Here is a 20827-nt window from a genome sequence, read left to right on the forward strand (position 1 = left end):
CTACTTGGACGGTAGGGGAGGGGTACTTTTTACCTGTCGGCCGCCGTGCTTCCCACCTCAGTAACATGCTGCTCCCCTGGAGTCTGGCTCTTGGTCAGAGTGATCAACGCCTTCTCCTCACCACTTCAATTTAAAGCACAATAACAGGCAGCACCCAACCTTCAACCAGGCTCTAAAGGAACTCTGCGTTGTTAGCCCCTACAGAGTCCAACGTTACCCGACTTTGCCACCTGTGCTTCACAACTCCTAGTGCCCTTGATGCCTCAATTCCCAACGATTACATGATGGGGATGGGGTGGGGGGTGGGCTGGGTTGGGGGCGTGTGGTGGCTACCCCTCTTAACAACCGGCTTAGAGCTGTGTTTTTGCGGTGGGCACTATTTTGTCCTCTAGGAGAAAGTGAGGACTGCAGATGCTGGAGATCAGAGCTGAAAATGTGTTGAAAATGTCCTGAAGAAGGGCTCATGCCCGAAACATCGATAGATTCCTGAAGAAGGGCTCATGCCCAAAATGTCGATTCTCCTGCTCCTTGGATGCTGCCTGACCTGCTGCACTTTTCCAGCAACACATTTTCAGCACTAGTTTGTTCCTGGGTCGTTTCAGCTGAAGCATCTGGTTATCACACCAGTTAGTACACTTTCTCACTTATACTCCATAGATGTGCACTTATACTCAACCAAGTACTATGCGCAAGTTACATGTTACAACAGTATGCTCTATTAAACTGTGTCTTTGGCCCGGTCTGACTCCTCCCGTTTGCAGATTCAAAGTGTCTCTTTCCCTGGCTCCCCGATCATGGCCTTTGACCAGAGCACCAGGAATAGGAGACCCTGCTTGCAGCGCCAATTATTATCGGGAAAATTACCAGTCTTGGAGTCAGAATTGGGATTCAATGACAGAGTTTATTGTACAAAGAAACTGGAACTCCTGGGAGAAAGAGAGACATCCGGCAGCATGGTTATCAGCCGCGACCCTCCTCACCCTCGGAGCACGTCATGATATTTTATACATTTCATGGTGTAATGGTCCAGATATCGAGTCTTTCTTTGTGCAGCATGATGTTTTTACAGAAAACATTACAGAGTCATTGTTAGTTTCAGCAGCTATGCAGAAGCCCATTGTTGCAGTAATTGGTTGTGTTCGTTCTTCCTGAGAGGGAAGATCGTTTTCCATTGCTGTAAATCTAAGGTACACAAGCAGTCACAGGTAATTCACATTTCTATTGAAGGTGGTGGCTGGACTCTTCAGTGGGCAGTAAACATTACTGATGTGTATTCTCTCTGCCCCCTCCTCGCCTGGCGTTAAACTAATTATCTATGCTCTGTGTCTATAGTGCTGGTATCCTGTTGGCATCAGGCAGTATCTGTGTATGCTTTACTGTACTTTTCCATGCAATGGCTCAGCAGCTATCTTGTGTGCTAAGTGACCAACTTATGGCTCATTGGCCATCTGATGTCTGAGTGCTCTGTATCAGCATGCCCCATGCAACTCCCACTTCAGAGTCATAGAGTCATATGTCACAGAAACAGATCCCTCAGTCCAACTCGTCTGTATTGACCAGATTTCCCAAACCAAACCCATTCAGCTGCATTTGGCCTATTTCTCTCTAAACCTTTTCTATTCATATACCTGTCCAGATGTCTCTCGTTGTGAGTGTACTTGAATCTACCATCTCCTCTGTCAGTTCATTTCAATTACACGCCACCCTCTGCATGAAAAAGTTGCTCCCCAGGTCCCTTTTAAATCTTACCCTTTCACCTTAAACCTGGTTTCAGACTCCCTGCATCTACCCTTTCTTGATTAACCTGCATTTGTCAAAGTGATCATTAATTTGGTCCCAAATTATTATTTTTTAAAGTCTATGCCCTCGTGTCCTTGTTCTTTTTACGATTGGGCACAATTTCTCCCTATTACTCTGATAAGACTGTTTATGATTTTGATAACTTGTATCAGATCTCCCAGCCTTCCTGGAAACAAAGTAAAGCGCAGCAGGTCAGGCTGCATTCAAGGAACAGGAGATTCGACGTTTCGGGCATAAGCCCTTCTTCAGGAATTTTGCCCGAAACGTCGAATATCCTGCTCCTTGGATGCTGCCTGACCTGCTGCGCTTTTCCAGCAGCACATTTTCAGCTCTGATCTCCAGCATCTGCTGACCTCACTTTCTCCTGGAAACAAAGTAACTCTTTTGTGAGGAATTGCAGTGAATGGAGCTGAGGTGGTTGAAAGCTCAACCAGTAATTTGGCAGAAGAAATGAGAAAAATTATGAGAAGCTAGGTATTCATTAGTTTATAATCACTATTTTTTGTGTTGAATTGTGGAACAGAATTATAATAAATCCTTTCTAAAAGGACATTCATTTATCTAGATTTAGCCAGTTTACATATTTAGATTAATTACCCAACTTGAATGTAATCTGTAAAAGTACAGGCACAACATACCAGCATCAGATGACCAAAAGGTGCACGAGGGGTCAAAGAATTCTGAGAAATTTCTGAGATTTGGTGGATCACTCATGGAAAAGTCTTGAGAAAAGAAGTTCCAAGGTGTGATGGAGGTGGGTATGCTGCCAAGGAGTCCAGCATTGGTGAGTGAAAGTACAGTGATAGGTGGTCAGGGTGCAGATTCACATTTAACGGAGTTGATAGATAGTGAAGGATGGGTTGAAACCACTGAGTACATCAGAATAACTAACTCAAAGTGGTGATAACCGTATGTGATGGTGGAGTTTCAAAATGAGCAGGTGGAAATAAAGGGCATGAGGGGAGCATGCGATATGGGGTTTGAGGTTCATCTCTGGCCCATTGAAGATTCCAAAGTTTTGCTTGGCCTGGTTCAGTATGAGCTTCTGGCTAACGCAGAAAATAATTCAGTGGTATTGTCTTAAATTGTACAGTAAGGGACAAAAACTAAGGCATTAGCCAACTGAATGGTCAATTAAAAGAGATTAAGGCACATCAAGAATTGTTGTATGATTGTTGTATGGCAGCCAAGGAACATATAGTGTGACCTTACACTGTATTCCAATGAGCTATGTGAAGTGTTGTCCCTATGTGGAGATCTGCAGCCTAGATCGGCCTTGCAGCGCTATGATCTTGCACTATTTGCTCTCCTGCAGTGACATGCACCTGCATGATAATACATAAAAAGATTAGCATTTTTCACAGCCTTTTCTCAGCAGGAACCACATTCCAAAGAGGTGCTGCTGACTGGGTTGAAGCTCAGTTACATGCACACGCTGAGTTTCATCTTCTGAGTTGATTACCATCGAGGGGATTTTTGCCTTGTGCTTTGGAGCAAAGCTCATGTCCACTTAGTATTTTGCTCATCAAACTGATCTAGTGTTTTGTTTATACCATAACAGCTACCATTCCTTTGTGGAATATTGAAAATATAATTTGCAATGATTTCATGAATTTCAATTACTATTTGAAAATGCAATTTTAATCCTACTGTTAGCTTTCTTTTGTTTAGTTCCTCCACGATTTTCCTCTTCATCTAGATTTTTCATTTGGAGTCTTCAGTGTTTTTTCCAAACAAACTCCAAGCATCAAGGAGCTCTATAGTTCTTCCTGTGAAATGTTATTGTTCTCAAGATAGAATGAATAATCTGTTATAAGGAAGCACGTCATGTGATCCCAGTAAAATTGATAGAGTTTACTCATGAAAAACAACTGCAGACATCTAATCCAGTTCCTCCTGAATGGGGCACCAGCGTCCCATTCCTAAATCTACAGCTAAAAGCAAACAAGACAATCTAAAGAGAAGTCAGTACCTAGTGTAATAGGTACTGCATCTGTTCTGTAGACATTGAATATTTCAGCAATAGAACTGTAAAGTGGAAGTCAATTTTCAGAAAAGCTTCTGAAGAAGCTCAAGAAAGTCCTTAATCCCAAAAGTGGTGAAAATGAACCATTCAAAGTTCATAAGCATGAAACATTTAAAAAAAGTTCCCTGAGGCATAGCTTTACTGGGATGGAAACTATTACAGCATGGAATAAAAATTATGAGAAGTCAGATATTCATTAATTTATAATCACTGGGTTTATTTGTGTTGAATTGTTGAACAGAATTATAATAAAATCCTTTCTTAAATGACATTAATTTATCTAGATTTATATATATAGTTTGCATATATAGATTAATTACCCAACTTGAATGTAACCTGTAAAAATACAGGCAATTACTTGAATGAATAAAAAGATTGTATGTTATAGTAGTATAAATAACACAAGACCATGATTGCCTTAGTGCAGCATTGATCAGAATAATTTTTGCTTTTTTTTTAAATAGCTACTTTAGAGTAAAAGACTGAAAGTGTGTGTAGTATGAGTGAGTTGGTAAGACAGGTTTCCATTCCAAACAAATTCTGCAAATATCCACAGGTATTTGCTGTATAAGGTAATGATTCTGAAAGAGGTATTGTTGGAGACAATATTATGTTCCACCAAATGGTGTCACACAGTCTTGGTTGGGGGAATCAGGGGTCCCCCCAGGATTCTGTTCATTCTATTTTCTAGATGGAAATATACTCCAGTCATTTTCATAGCCTAAACTCCTGAGTGATCTGAATCTACATCACTGCTGGAATAAAATCCATTTTTAAAAAAATTGAAAATGTGAACATCCTTTTCTAAGTATGATGTTGGAATATTGTGTAATAATGATTTTCTGTTGCAGTGTGCCAAATTTTGCCCTTCAAGTTTTAAGGATGATTTCTGAGTGACAAACCCAGCCCAATTAGTGCTAGGTGGTAAGTAGATACACCATTAATGTATGCTGCTGAGGTGAATGGAGCCAATGGTGATGGCTGGGGGGGAAGCCATAATGCTGAGGGAGCAATAGCTAATGCCTAACCCTCACCATCATATAGTGGAGTTGGATTCTTGCAGCAGCCAAGCAAACGATTAGAAGTAAAATATTACACGTGTGTGTGAAATCTGAAAATAGAAACTGCTTGAGAAATTCAGCAGGTCCGGCTGCATCTACAAAGCGAGAAAAACAGCGTTAACATTTCAAGGCCATAGACTCTGCTTCAGAACTGAATTGCAAGTGTTTGCTAAGGAGTTCTTGATTTTATAAGTTCTGTTCTTTAAGTCAGTTACATGCTGTCACAGTAGTTAGCATTGCTACGTCACAGAATTTCAGCCTCACTTGACTGCCTGTGTGGAGATTGCATATTCTCCCAGTATCTGCATTGGTTTCCTCCCATCGTCCAAAGATTTGCATTTTAGGTGGATTGGCGATGCTAAGCTGCCCTGTAGTTGTTGGTGAGGTAGATTAACTATGGTAAATGTGGGGTTACTGAGCTAGGTTGGGATGCTCTTCGGAGAGTCGGTGTAGACTTGATGGGGCGAATGGCCTTGGCACTGTGGAGATTCTATGAACTCTATGAACCAGATAGAGTCAGATATAACATCTCTAGCTCCTGATAGCTTTAGCAAATTTGTCCAACTCAAGTAAGTAAGTTGTGTAATTGTTTTTAATGAATAAACTACATCTTATTGTTAAGAGATTCTCTTCTTGTTAAGTAGGTTCTTTTCTTCCATTGTACCAAACTGGCTCTTAAACCTAACATAGAAAGGAGAAATGATGGTAGCATTCTATCCCAACCATTAGCTGGTAGTTGTTGGTTCCATAGTGCTGCACATTATACTTCATTGCTCCTATTCTATAAGATCAAACAGCAAGGGAACAGACCCCTCAGCCCAAAGCCCAAACTTCCCAAACCCCAATCCCTGGCTTAGGAGGCTAATGCCTTATTCATTAGGCCCCTGGGGTTGAGTATAAACTTGTCTGAGATATTGGAAGTACTAATTCCTGAGCAGATCTGAATGATGAATATGTTGTCTGATCTCCAAAGTGTTTCTGTAAGATATATTTCACTTTTATACTGCTATCCCTATTATGCAATGCACTCCATTATGAAGCACATAGACAAACAGCCAAAAGTGGGCACTGTGCCTCACTCATGGTGGGTATGGGTGGTTAATAACCATTTTGTATAAATGACCACATCAGGTTGGCTGTCTACAGTACACACTAGTTTCAAGCACAAAAGATAGCTATTGAAGTGAGGACCCATTGCTGAATCCCACAAGTTCAGTTGGAGATCTGTGAATATCAATGTTTAAGCAGGACTTACTGCAGAGCAAAACATGTGATCAAAAGAATCTTGGCTGAGCTGAAGTTTTCAAAGCACCACGCTTGGGAGACAATTCAGGAGCATGCTGAAAGTCTGGCATGCCTTGGGCATTTCAACAGCAGATGAACTGAAGCAAGGACCATATAAGTGGCATTTTAAATGCAGAGGATGTGAAGTCTAAGGCTCAGCTAGTGGACAAATACGACACAGAACTTAACAACAGTCTGTGCATTCTTGATGTGGAGATGCCGGTGTTGGACTGGGGTGGACGAGATCAGAAGTTAGACAATACTAGGTTGCAGTCCAACAGGTTTATCTGAAATCATAAGCTTTCAGAGTGTTGCCCCTCTGTCAGGTGACCCGATGAAAGGGCAATGCTTCGGAAGCTTGTGATTTCAAATAAACCTGTTGGACTATAACCTGGTGTCATCTGACTTCTGACTCTATGCATCCTGAAAGAGTAGCCAGAGAAGGATATTGAATCAGCAACAGAGGTACAGAGTTTGTGGCTGGTTAATGAATGATGCCAATCTGAATGACAAAGGAATATATGGAAAATAAACGTTCTGTTCAGGATGAGGGTGAAGGAGACAGGAAGGCAAGTTAAAGGAGATAATTGATAGTGAATGAAATGACATGAGATTTTTTTTCATCTCTCCAGGATACTTAAGGAGTCCTGAGCAGTTTTGGTAGGGTTTGGGGAGATGTTGGAGTGCCTGACACGTCCAACTAGATGGGATGCTGCTTTATTGCAGAATTAATTGATGCCTATACTCCTTGATGAACTGAAAATTGGGATCATACATGGGGAATGAGCAGGGTGGGATAAAGATTTTACTGAGGCCACCACTGTAGATGTGTGGAGTTGCTTGAACAATTTAGAATCTGCTGATAGAGTGTGACTTCCTACATGTTAACATTGGTGCTAAAAGCAATATTCTGAATAACTTACTTTCTTTTACAGATTATACTTTTCAGAGAAGGCTTCAAACTGGGGTTTTATGAACAGTTATCAAATAAGTAGATGATCTTATTATACTAGTTTTCACAGTGAGAATCAAAGACATAAAACTTCAGCAAATATGAAATGACTAGTTTTTCACCAGACATCTTGAAGGCATGTTATATTAAAAGCTCTGACAAATTCAACAGTAGTTATCTCGAACTTCCTCCTGCTTTGAAATATTATTTCCTGTCAATCATTCAAATTTTCAGGGAAGGCTGAATAAGTATTATAAAGGCTGATGGAAATAGATGGAGGAAAGAATACAGACATGGAGAAAAGAACACAGACATGAAGTGGTCAACTTTCAACAACATGACTTTTATTTCTCAGTTGGTGGTGTTGTGGTACGGACTCAGTCAATCATCTCCATGTGAAACCAAAGGCGTCCATGCAATCAAGTAAAGTACGTAATTTGCTTTATAAACGGAGTACATATACATCTAACAAGGTCATTGCAAAAATCCTTGACAGCTACATTTGAGTTAGGAGCAGTCAATTAAACTTTGAAGAAAGTTTGATGAAGTGCATTACTTTATGTCTGCAGCATAAGATTTTCACTCTAACAATTTAAGCTTGATAAGCTGCTTATTGTAAGTTGTCACTAAGTGTGAGATACTCTCAGTTCTCTGCTTTGCTTTAGACTATTATAAGTGAATGGAGAAACAGGCTAATCTGAGCTCATGACAGGTCATGAGACACAATTGCATTTCAAAGGTTTGCTTCTTTGGCTTATCCTCTAAGTATTTGATAACATTTTTATTACTCATTAACAATATTCAAAAGGAGCAGAGCTGAGGGTTTCTGGTAGATTCAGATGCATTGTTGTCAACTTTTCTGAAAGAAAATTTAAAACTTCAAACTGCCCGAGTATTCCTAAAACATTGAATTTCCTCTGGTCTTAGTCTGGGTCAAGATGAAAAGGGAAAACATAATCAATATTGAGTTGTCTTATTTAAGTCTTTTATTGCTAATTTGTTATGAAACATATTAGAGCTTTTTCAGTAGAATTTAGAAGTGATCTGATTAGATTACTTACAGTGTGGAAACAGGCCCTTTGGTCCAACAAGTCCACACTGACCCACCATGCACCCAGACCCATTACCCTACATTTACCCCTTCACCTAACACTACGGGCAATTTAGCATGGCCAATTCACCTAACCTGCACATTTTTGGACTGTGGGAGGAAACCGGAGCAAACCCACGCAGATATGGAGAGAATGTGCAAACTCCACACAGTCAGTCGCCTGAGGCGTGGTCTCTATCGCTGTGGGGCAGCAGTGCTAGCCACCATGCCACCTAATAGATAGGTAGATAAAGGTAAATTATTTCCATTGTTGGGGATTCTACAACTAGGGAGCATAGTCTGATGATTAGGGTGTGATCATTCAGGAGAGATTGTTAGGAAGCACTTCTACACACAAAGAGTGATAGATGTTTGGAATTCTCTTCCACAAACAGGAATGGATGCTGGATCAGTTATTAGTTTTAAATCTGGGAAAGATACATTTTTGATCAGCACAGATAGGAAGGGATATGAGCCAAAGGCAGGTATATGGAGTTAGGCCACAGATCAGCCTTGAAGGGTGGAACAGGCTCAAGGGGCTGAATGGCCTACTCCAGTTCCTGTGTATTTGTTATTGGAATGTTGTTGGTAAGTACAACATTTTATTTATCCCTAACTGCCCTTGAAAAGATGGTGATGACCTTCCTTCTTGAATGATTGACATCCATGTGGTGCAGCTACACTTGCAATGCTGTTAGGGAGGAAGTTATTTCTATGATACACTTCGTTTTCACTGTACTTTGGTTTTTGATGGAGCAAAATTTGAAGCTGGACTGCCAAGCATATCGACTACATTGTTCTAAATGGTGTCAAGAATTTTCACTATTGCTGGAGCTACAGTCCTCCAGGCAAGTGGAAGTAATTCTATGACTCTCCTGATTTATGCCTCAGAAATGGTGGATGGGTTTGAAGAGTCAGGAGTTGAATCGCTTGCTGTAGAATTCCCAGCCTCTGGCATGCGCTTGTCGCCATATTTCAGTGAATTCCTGGTCAATGATATCCCTAATGATGTTAATATTGGGGGATTCAGGGATGAAAATGCTACTGAAAATCAATGGATTATGGTTGGATTGGATTTTCTCTTGCTGGTCATCATTTGGCATTTGTAATGTAAAAATATAACATGCCACTTATCAATCCCAGTCTGGATGTTGTGCAGGTCTTGTTGCATATGGACATGGACTACTTCGGTATCTGAAGAGTTGTGAATGTTGATGAACATTGTGCAAACATCTCCACTTCTGACTTTCTGATGGAGAGAAGGCCACTGAAAAAACAATTGAAATGGTTGGGCCTTCCTACATTGAGGAATTTTTGCAGTGATGTCCTGAGGCTGAGATGTTGACCTTCAGCTCCTCTGAGCTAGACATGACTCCAAACTGTGCAGGGTTTTCACCTCAATTCATATTGAATCTATTTTTGAAAAGGAGTTTTGATGCCAATGTTGATCATTTGCTGCTTTGAGGTCAAGGGTCAGCTTTACATCCTCTCTTGAATTCAGCTTTTTTGCTTATGTTTGGATAAAGAGTCTAATGGGACCAGGAGGTGACTGGAACTCAAACTGAGTGTCAGTGCACAGATTATTATCGAGTCATACAGCACGGAAACAGACCCTTCAGCCCAACGCATCCACGCTGAACAAATTTCCCAAGCTAAGGGGAAGACCTTAGCTAGTCACCTTATCCATTCATCTCATTATTTTATAAGCTTCTACAAGGTCACCCCTCAACTTCTTACACTCCAGTGAAAAAGGTCCCAGCCTATGCAGCCTCTCCTTATAAGTCAAACCCTCCATTCTCAGCAAAGACTTTGTCAATCTTTTCTGTACCTTCTTCAGTTGAACAATGTCCTATAGCAGGGTGACCAGAACTGTACACAGCACTCCAAGATGTTGAGTAAGTCCCACTTCACAGCATTATTTTGCACATATTCCTTCATTTTGTTGGTGATTAAGAATAGATGAATGGGGCTGTAATTTGCTGAAATGGATTTGACCTACTTTTTGTAGACAGGTCAAACCTGGGTAATTTTCCACACTGCTGGGCAGATGTCAATGTTGTAACTGACCTGGAACAACTTGACTAGGTGTGGTGTGAGTTCTGGACACAGGTTTTCAATATTATTGAGGGAATATTGTAAGGGCACATAGACTTTACAGCATGCAATGTTGTCAGCCATTTCTTGATATCACGTTGAATGAATTGAATTGGCTGAAGACAAACGTCTATGAGGCTGAGGACCTCAGAAGTACCCTGGGATGCATCATCCTGTCAGCACGTTTAGCTAATGATCATTGCAAGTGCTTCAGCCTTGTCCTGTGTACTGATATGCTGTGCTCACCCATTATATCATATAGAGATACTTGTAGACCACCTTCTTCCTGTTGTTCGATTTAATTTTCCATCACCATTCGTGACTTGTTGTGGCAGAGGTATAGAGCTTAGATCTGTTTGATAGGTTGGGGGATTGCTTATTTCTGTCTATCACTCACTCCTTTACACTGTTTGGCACTCTAGTGGTTCTGTGCTGTAGCTTCCCCAAATTGCCACCTGATTTTTAGGCATGGGATCATTCGTAGTGTGTGCTTTTGAACTCTTCATCGAACCAAGGTTGATGCCTTGATGGTGAGAGATACACCATGGATGAGGTTACAGATTATGATGGAGAACAGTTCTGCTACCACTGATGGCCCACAGCATCATAGATGTCTAGTTGCTAGATCTGTGCGAAATCTATCCCATTGAGCACAGTTGTAAAGCCAATGACATGATGGAAGATACACTCATTGTGAAACTGAGACTTTGAAAACAGAAGGACTGTGGTGGTCACTCCGACATGGACAAATGCATCTACTACAGGCAGATTGGTGAGGATGAGTTCAAGGACGTTTTTAGCTCTTATTGGTTTCTTCATCACTGGCCCAAGCCTAGCAGCTATACTCTTTCAACTCAATCAGTAGATGGGCTACTAAGCCAGCCTTGATGACAGATACTGAAGTCCTTTACCGAAAGTATATTCTGTGCCCTTGCCATCCGCTCTACATCTCCAAGAGGTGGTAAACACAGAGGGGAACTAATTCATCAGCCAGCTTGTTGTGGTAGGTTTCAGGAAGACATGCCAGCATCTCAGCTCTGAGCCTGGAGCTCGTCCCCTCCATCCATTTTTCTTTTCTCACTTCAATTTTGTTTTGTTTTTTTCTCACTTTTTTAAAAACTTAACTTCTCGATAGACATCAGGGACCGGAGTGTGGCAGTGGCTGGGGCCTAGAGCGGGACTTTGGCGCTCGACAATGAGGCAGCTGGTGAGCCGGGTGAGAATCTAGCCCTCAGCGGCACAACAGCATCATCGAGATCAGTGAGAGTGGTCAGCAGCGAGGCGCAGGACTCTATTGGTCAGTGGCGGGACAGCAGCACAGAGGTTTTGAGCCCTTGTGGGGAAAGCCCAACATGGAGTGATTGCAAGTCCGTGGCGAAAGAAGGACTGTAATGCTGAATTTTTAACTTTATTTTCTTACTTTATATGATGAAGATATTTGATTTTGAAGTTTTCCCTTATTTCTTTATTTTTCTACTTTGTACTTAAGATTTTGTGCCTGTATACATTTATACCCAAGATGGTGCCAGGAATGGCAACTTTGTACACTTTTCACTGTACTATATACCTGTACTTCAGTACACATGACAATGAAATCCAGTTCTAATTCTAATCAGCAGGAGATTTGCTTGTTGCTGTTGGAGATCATAGTGTCCAGTGTCAACGTTTAAAACTCCAAGTCTAACTCCCTCCCGACTGTATATTACCGTGCTGCTACAAGGAATGGTGACGGCGGCCTCTGCAACCTTGTCTGTAGATTATGACTGTGAGTATGATTGTCAGGCTAATTCTTGACTCATCTGTGAGACAGCTTTTCCAAATTTGGCTCAACTCCCCGTGTGTTAGTCAGGTGGACTTGACAAGGATGACAGGGCTGTGTATGCCATTCTAATTTCTGGTATCTTGTTTGGTGCGGAGTAGGCCATCCATTTTCATTCCTTTTATCAGACTGTTTGATACAACTGACTGGTTTGCCAGGTCGTTTCAGAGAGCATTTAAAAGCCAACCACATTGTTCTGCATCTGCAGTTAAATTCAAGCCAAATCAGGTGAGGGTTGGCAAATTTTACTTCCTTTCTTTAAAAAATAATTAGTGGACAAAATGGGGTTTTACAAACAATTAACAATGTTTCATAGTTACTATTTATTTCATTCAAGATTTATTTCATTCAAATTTCACCATCTGCTGTGAGAGATTTGAACCCATGACCCCAGATGATTAGACCGGGTCTCTAAATTAATAGTGACAATGCCACTCTGCTCCTCGCTCTCCCTTTTATTCCATCTGATAATTTAAATACATTGCAACACAAATATCATGCTCAAAAAATCGAATATTCTGGCCCTACTTTTCATCGCTGTTTTTGGACAAGATTCAGGTGGTAATACTGTATAATCAATTTCAGTGTAAGAACTTACTGCTCCATTTGTGCTGGAAGCCATTTTGAAAGTTAATTAAGGGTCTTATCAGAAACAGGCAGATGTCTCATTATGCAATGCAAATTGGGATCTATTGCTATTCGGAGAACACTGATATATCATTCATGCACTACCAGACAGTGTACTCAGTATGTCTGCTCTGTCCAGTAGCAATGGATTTGAAGTAGCCTTCTAAGTACCATTGGAATTGGCTCTAAAAGGGAACAAATAGATTTTTTAAAGTGTTTTTTTGTATCGGAATCTTTCACTATTTTTACACATATGTGTTTCTGCTTAGGCAGAATAATTACCGCCAGCAGTCATGAGAAAAGCCAAAGATGAATTTTATGTTTTATCTGCGAAAATATTATTCAATATTGATTGCTAGAAACTATTAGGTGCTGGTAGTATACTTAAAACCATTCCCATTTGCAATCTTTCAGCATTACTGCCTGTGCCTTGTTGCATTTCATTAAGTTTGCACAGCAGCAGAATTGCTTGCGATCTGGTTCATGATGTGTTTGAGTGCAATGCAAAATGGCATTAAAGGAACAAGAGGCTTTGCAATTGGACTTGATATCTGGCAGCACTAGGCCTGGGGCTTAACCAAATCCAAATGAAATCTTGAGAATCAGGTGGGATTATACCGAGTCTCAGCGAAGATGGCACACGAACATTAGAGCAGACTCAGATCCAAGTTAACTTGGAAAGAAAACTGTGTGAGGAAGTGATGGGGGAAGTAAAATACTGGGAATTTGGTCAATACCTTTGTGAACGTCGGGAGAGGATTCTGTGATCGAGGAGCTAGGGAAGTTTAAAACAGGAAAACTTGGCGTTCAGCATAATTGACAAAATGGGTTTACTTCACAAGGAGAGCAGATTTTGGCATTTTGAGTGTATTTAGATCTGGCAATAGTGTGGGGTTGAGTGTGTGGTGTTGGAAAATAACGTGGAGGTGTCTGGCTGGAGAAAGGTGTCAGCAAGATTTAATAGCCTTGAGTAAAGCTATTATTAAGCTTGGAATCGGGAATTGTTCCCCAGTGTTCGAAGACCATGAAACACATCCTTACACAGATTTCTTTCCAAGAAAACTACCAGGCATCAACCAACCATATGTTTCAGCGCATCAGGCTCCCCTAATCTGTTACTTACAGCATTCATCAGGTACCCTATTACTTTTTGCTGTAGCAGCCAGTTGCTGTTTCAAGAAGAAATAAAGCGTAAATTCTGTTCTTCTTATAGTTAATGGAGGAAAAACTATGTGCTGGAATTGAGCAATTTTCTGATTTAATCATTCGCCTTATGCCTAGAATGCAAATGAATAAAAATTGAACTACTAGTTTCCTAATGTATAAAGTAATAAAATAGAATTCCATCAACCAGTTGCCTGATAAGTTGTTTAAAAGTTCATTGTTTATGTAGTTTATAACTGCTTGTTCCGAACAGAGTCTGGAAGAGAATGGTCTGGAAGATAGAGTGTTCAAAATTGTATTTTCAAGACTGATAAACAGCAAAGCATACTCTCCATGTAGTCTTTATTTCCCTTTTCTAACCAACAATACATAGGACAAAATTGCAAGTGATTGCTGTTTACAGGGTCTGTTAGTAATAAAATGCCAATGTGAAAAAGCAATCTTTAGTTTTGTTCAAAGTCTATCCCTGCCTCTAAACTAGAAGGCTTGGGTTCAAATCCCATCTTTTCCAGGGTTATGTAATAACATTACTGAATAGGTTGATTAAAAAATATCAAAGAAACCATAAAATTTTCACAGGATGAAGAGGCAAACACTTTTCAACTTTGCTGTCGATGCATTATTAGCATGCAGAGTTCTCACAGATGTAGATGAAAAAGTCTCTCCCATTGTTGATATAAAAATATTAAATTGCAACTCAGTCTCTTGAAACAAATTGAAGCTGTGAAAAAATGTCTTGAGGCAAAATGAAAATCTTGACGTTACAGAAAAAAAATCATTAAGTAAGTTTAATATTATTGTGAAATGAGCATTTTCTCATTGCATTTTGTTTTAGAACATTAGAAATTACAGCAACTAATGAAGCTACAATAAGGTTAGATCTAATTCATGTTAAAAAGCAGAAATAACATGTAACAGAGAGAGTGAAGAATTCCAATTACCAATGGATCACATCAAAGCTCTGACATCCTGCCACATCAAAAGTGAATGGTAGTGAGTAATTAAACAACTAATTGCAGAAGGAAAGTCCATAAATATCCCTGTCCTCTAAGATGGGGAAGCTCAGCACATCAGTGCAAATTGTAATGCAGAATTTGCTACGGAAGGAATCCAAGTGGATGAACCATCTCCATTTCCTCCTGGTGCCCCAACAGAATAGATGTCAGTATGTTATCAATTTATTTCACTTCATATGATTTCATGAAATGGTTGAAGGCACTGGATTCAGAAAAGGCTACATTCTCTCTCTAGTTTTGCAGACATGTGCTCCAGAACTCCTTCACTGTTCCTATAGAGCTACAATACTTGGTATCTATCCAACAATGTGGAAAATTGTTCATGCATGATCTTGTTCACAAAAGTAATCACATACTATTTATCTGATAGCGAATAGTATAATGTCAATCTTTATAAAATGTAGACACTGCCACTCAATCAGTAACACATTGTTCACCAATCTTTAACCTGTGTTTCATAAGGGTCACTCCGCTCCAGAATTACAGTCTTAGATAAAGCATAGTCCAAAAAGCTGAGTTCCAGAGTAAGAGTGACTGAACACTGATGTCAAGCAGACATTTGTATGAGTGTGGCACCTGGAAGATCTATAACGTTTTAGTCAGTAGAAATCAGAGAGAAAACTTTCCACATTAGTGTTGTGTCTTGGAAAATGAAAATGGTCATAAATGTTAGAAGTTATTTATCTCAGCTGAAGGACATCCAGGCTCCAAGCAGGAGTTCCTCAGGGTAGTCCCTAAGGCTCAATCATCTTCAGCTGTTTAATCAATATGGTCAGGAATGGAGAGGCTTACTGATAATTTCACAATGTTTAGCACCATTCACTACTCTTGAGATACTGGACTAGCCTGTGTCCATATGCATCAAGACCTGGACAACATTCAGGCTCAGGTTAGTAATGGCAACTAACATACATGCCACACAACTACAACCAATGACTGCCTCCAACAACAAAGAATCTCTTCTTGACATTCAATAGCATTACCATTATGCAATTCCCCACTATAAACATCCTTGGGTACCTCTGATCAGAAACTGAACTGGTCCAGCCACATACTGGCTACAAGAGAAGTTTGTGGGCTATGGGTTCTAATGTGTGTAACTCACATTTTAGCTCCCAATGCCTGTCCACTAGCTAATAGATACAGTGTCTGGAGTGTGAAGATATGTTCTCCACTTATCTGGATGACGACTGCTCCAACAACATTCAAGAAGCTCAACACCATTCAGATCAAAGCAACTGGCTAGATCGTCACCGACCAATCATTTCCTCCATCATGGACATAAAGAGGCAGCAATGCATACCATTTACAAGATGCAATATGGAAATTTAGCAAGTTTCCTTGAACTGTATCTTTGAAACACAAGTCCTCTACTGCCACCTGCAAATTCCCCTCCCATCCACACACCATCCTGAATATACTCCCACTCCTTCACTGTAGCTGCATCAAAGTCCTAGAATTCCCTTCCTAAGAGCACAAAAACTGTACATATCCATTAGTCAATGGGGATTCAAGACAGCATCTCGTCTTTTTGGAGGCATTTTGCACTGGGCAATAAATAATGGCCTAATGAACCTCACATCCATAGAGTGAAAAAGTGTCATTGACTGTCTTGCCTGGTATGTGCACAATTCATGCAGTGCTGAATTGTGGTAAATTGCTTGTCTGAACCTTTGTTAGTGCCAAAGCATACAAGTAAACAACCTCATATTGTAAAAGGATTAACTTCTTTAACAATGAAAATTTGTATTTATGTACTATTAGCACAATAAATCATTCCAAAGTTCTTCAATGGAGCCTTATAAAGGAAATTATGACATTAAGAGACAATAGATATTACAAGGATAGATGATCAAAAGGTATTTGATCATATTGCAATCCTTATGTAGGTTAAAGAAGAGTACACTGCTGGTTTTACCTTTGATCTATTTTCTTCTTTATTGTGCTGCCAATCATTACAACCTCTAGCTATGATTTGCCATTTCCATGACAGTTTGTGGATGTGGAGCCGTCAAGATGCCTCTCGTCCCAGTCCTTGGAGTAATTTCATTTGCAAACGGTTCCTCCTTGGTTGGTAAATGTAATTTCCAGGGATCTGAGATCTGGGGAGCTGCGTAATTTGAAATGGACTGGCTGTTACTTTGTAAAATGCTATTGTAATAAACCTGGCAATACGGTTCTGCTCAACACATTTTTGATTTGTATATTTTTGGGTATAATCTCACAAGTTAAATTTTGGACTATGCACTGCGGCAGTTAGGTTAATAGAATGAAAAGCAGTTTTCTAGTTAACAGATAGTTGACATTGTAATTCGTTGTCTCTGACTTTCGAAAATAAGTAAGCACCTGTGAGCATTGTGTACAGGTCACAATGAAGGTCGAGGACAATGCCACTACCCCTAATGAATTATTCTCTTAAAGAATAAAGATTGCTCACAAAATCGTTTCATTATAAAAAAAACAGTCAAACATATTATCATCTCTGTTTATTTCTGTCTTTCTGTTAATGTTTGAACATCATGTGCAAAATTAATGATGTGGGACCTTGAGGGTTCAATTTGGCCAGATGTTTTGAGGCCTCTAAATTTCCATTCACACAGAAGCACTCTATGCTGAGAACCCCTGTCTCTGTAATTTTAAATTCGAGTTGAAAACATGGTGCTGGAAAAATACAGCAGGCCAGGCAGCATCCGAGGAGCAGGAGAATCAACGTTTCGGGCATAAGCCCTTCTTCAGGAATGAGAATTCCTGAAGAAGGCCTTTGCCCGAAACGTCGATTCTCCTGCTCCTTGGATGCTGCCTGGCCTGCTGTGTTTTTCCAGCACCACATTTTTCAACTCTGGTACTCCAGCATCTGCAGTCCTCACTTTCTCCTAGTTGATTTTAAATTCGAGACATGTAATATAGTCAGTTGCAGATACAATCATAGCAATTATCCTTTGCTTTACTTTTACTTAATGTTACCCTCACTAAGTTTGTTGTAGGATCTTCCAGTTCCACAATGAAAACAACAGGAGTAGGAAAAACATAGGAACACTGCTATTGCTGAAGTTCCTTTCTAATCTGACATAATTCTGATAATATAAAAACAAAATACTGTGCATGCTGAAATATGAACAGAAAGTGCTGTACAAGGGCTGTAAAAGAGAGCAATAGAGATAACATTTCGAGACCAAAGGCTCTTCTTTAGAACTGATTATTCTGGTCATTCTGAGTTGGTATTTATTCATTCTTTCATTGTCGTGGGATGGGATCAAAATTCTACAATTCCCTGACTAACACCATTAGTGCTAGAACAGCAATAATTCCAGATGAAGTTTTACCAGCAACAACTCAAGGATGTGCAATAAATGTGAATTTACCAGCATTGGCCAAGCCTGAGCCACACATCTATGAAAAAATGAAGATGGAGCCTGAATTTAAAAGAATGGTGCAATTATCTTCTCCTTTCAGCACTCACAATCTGAAGCAAACTTGACTTGGACATTTTCAAGTTCATTCCAGTTGCCAGAAGTTGACAACGTTTAACTTAACATTGGGATGGCTGGTGTAGGCAGTGCTAATGAAATAGATCATGGTGATCTTTACCACATAACATACACATGATAAGCCGGATTTGGAAATAATGGATGCAGAAACAAATTGAATAGATGGTGTTAATTCACCAAACAAAAAGTGATACACTGGTCAAACTTAATAGTTTGAGTTTATATTATCTTTACAAAGTATCTCAGAAAATTACATAACCATTCAATTTAGATTGGTGGGTTATGTGACTCTCTTCGATATTTATTCTTTATCCTGCTACCCTTAAAAAAAAGTCTCCGCAGGGTACTGTAGAATTGTTCACAATGCTCTGGAAAACTGTCACAATAACATTGTTTTCTGAAATACCATGGCAACACCATTAGTTTTAAATAGACTGTATTTGTACAGCAAGGAAATTTTCTTTGGTTGCTGATGCAAGCCACTGACTACCATCCCCTGCATCAATTTTTGTGTCCCTTTCATTTAATGCTTCCATTATACAAAGGGTGAATTTTAAATAACTTCTGGATATAATTGAAAGCTTTTACATTACAATGGGAAGGACTGAAAACCTTTCCCCTGATAAGTGTCTATTCACAATTGATGCAACTATTCCCATGGGACAATTTGAATAGATGTACATTAATATACCTATTAAAGAAGAGCAGGTAGTTCTCCCAGTGTTCTGACCAACATTTATTTCGAAAGCAACATCATCAAAAACAAATCATCATCTCATTTATTCATTTTCTTTTTTTTGTGGGATCTTGCTGCATATAAATTGGCTGTTATACAAGTTACACAATAATAATAACCACATGTCAGAAATGATGCATTGGTCCTCATACGCTTTGGAACACGTTAAGGGTTAGATGAAACATTATTAATAGTTTGACCATATTTACCCCATTGGCAAGGTAAGCCTCTCCAGGTGAACTTACTTTTAGCCTAAAATCTCATCAAAGAGAGATCTCAGATCAGCAAAATAACTAAATCAATGTTAATAGCTCCCGACTGAATCTTACAATGAAGCGTCATCCCTCTTAGGCATTCGCAGACCAGCAAAATTATGTCCAGATAGAATGTATCTCCAAGTATTTTATAGCAGAAGCAACTTGACTAAATTAACCAACATCAACACATAGAATCTTAACATTAAAATTACAGAATATTGTTACTTTTTTTGTGGGTCCTTGTGGATAAAGTATGAAATTACAATTTCTCCGATATTGCACACTTCAGCTTAGTTCCATTTTAACTTAACAACGTAATTTTTTACAGAGTGGTTGAACATGAAGTAGCATAAAAATAGAAGGAAGGATTAACCCCTCAAGCCTGCTCCACTATTTGATATGATCATGGCTAACCTGATTATAGCCTTAATGCCACATTTTGTCTGTCCCCTATAAATTTTCATTGCTTTGTATATCAAACATCTGTCTAACTCAGCCTTGAGTGCATTCAATGATCCAGCCACCACTGTTCTCTAAGGGAGAAAATTCCAAAGAGAGATGACCTTCTGAAAGGTGAAATTGCTCTATCTTTAATGTTTATTCTGAAAATGTGTCCCTTTGTTTTAGAGTTGCCCATGAGTAGAAACATTCTTTCAGCATCCATCCTGCAAAGCTCACAGATTTTGATGTGTCTCAATAACATCAACTTTCATTCCTCTAAACTTCAATGGGTATAGGCCCAACATGCTCACCATGTCCCCATAACACAGTCACTTCTTCCCAGTAGTGCATTTAGTGAATCTTTTTGAGGTCCCTCCAATGCAAGTATGTTCGTCCTTAAATAAGACCTAAATTGTACATTGTACTATAGGTACGGTCTCATCAATACTCTATACTGTTCTAGGAGGATTTCTCTGCATTTGTTCTTAATCCCTCTTGCAATAAAGATCAACAATCCATTTGGTTTCGTAACTACTCTCTGTATGTGCCTGCTTGCATTTTGAGATTCATGTGCAAGGATACCCTGATCTCTCTATACTTCAACATTTTATTGTCTTTAAAATCTCAGCAGGTCTGGCAGGATCTGTGATCTGAGGAAGGGTCAGTTGACCTGAAATGTTAAATAGGATTTCTGTCCATAGATACTGCCAAACCTGGTGAGCTTTTCCAGCAATATCTGTTTTTGTTTCTGCTGCACAACATTGGCAGTTTTTTTCAGTTTTTATTCTTTTGTTTTTCTTCATTTAAACAATGTTTTGTCGTTCTGTTCTTCCCAAAAAAGTTGATAGCCTCCCATTTTCCTACTCCAACAGCAAAGATTTTGTCCATTCACTTAAACCATCTGTTGCATACTTTTTGTGTCCTCCACACAACTTACTTTTCCAAGTATGTTTGTATTATCAAGCTAGCCAG

This window comes from Hemiscyllium ocellatum, chromosome 30 (assembly GCF_020745735.1).
Source record: "Hemiscyllium ocellatum isolate sHemOce1 chromosome 30, sHemOce1.pat.X.cur, whole genome shotgun sequence".
Taxonomy (NCBI): domain Eukaryota; kingdom Metazoa; phylum Chordata; class Chondrichthyes; order Orectolobiformes; family Hemiscylliidae; genus Hemiscyllium; species Hemiscyllium ocellatum.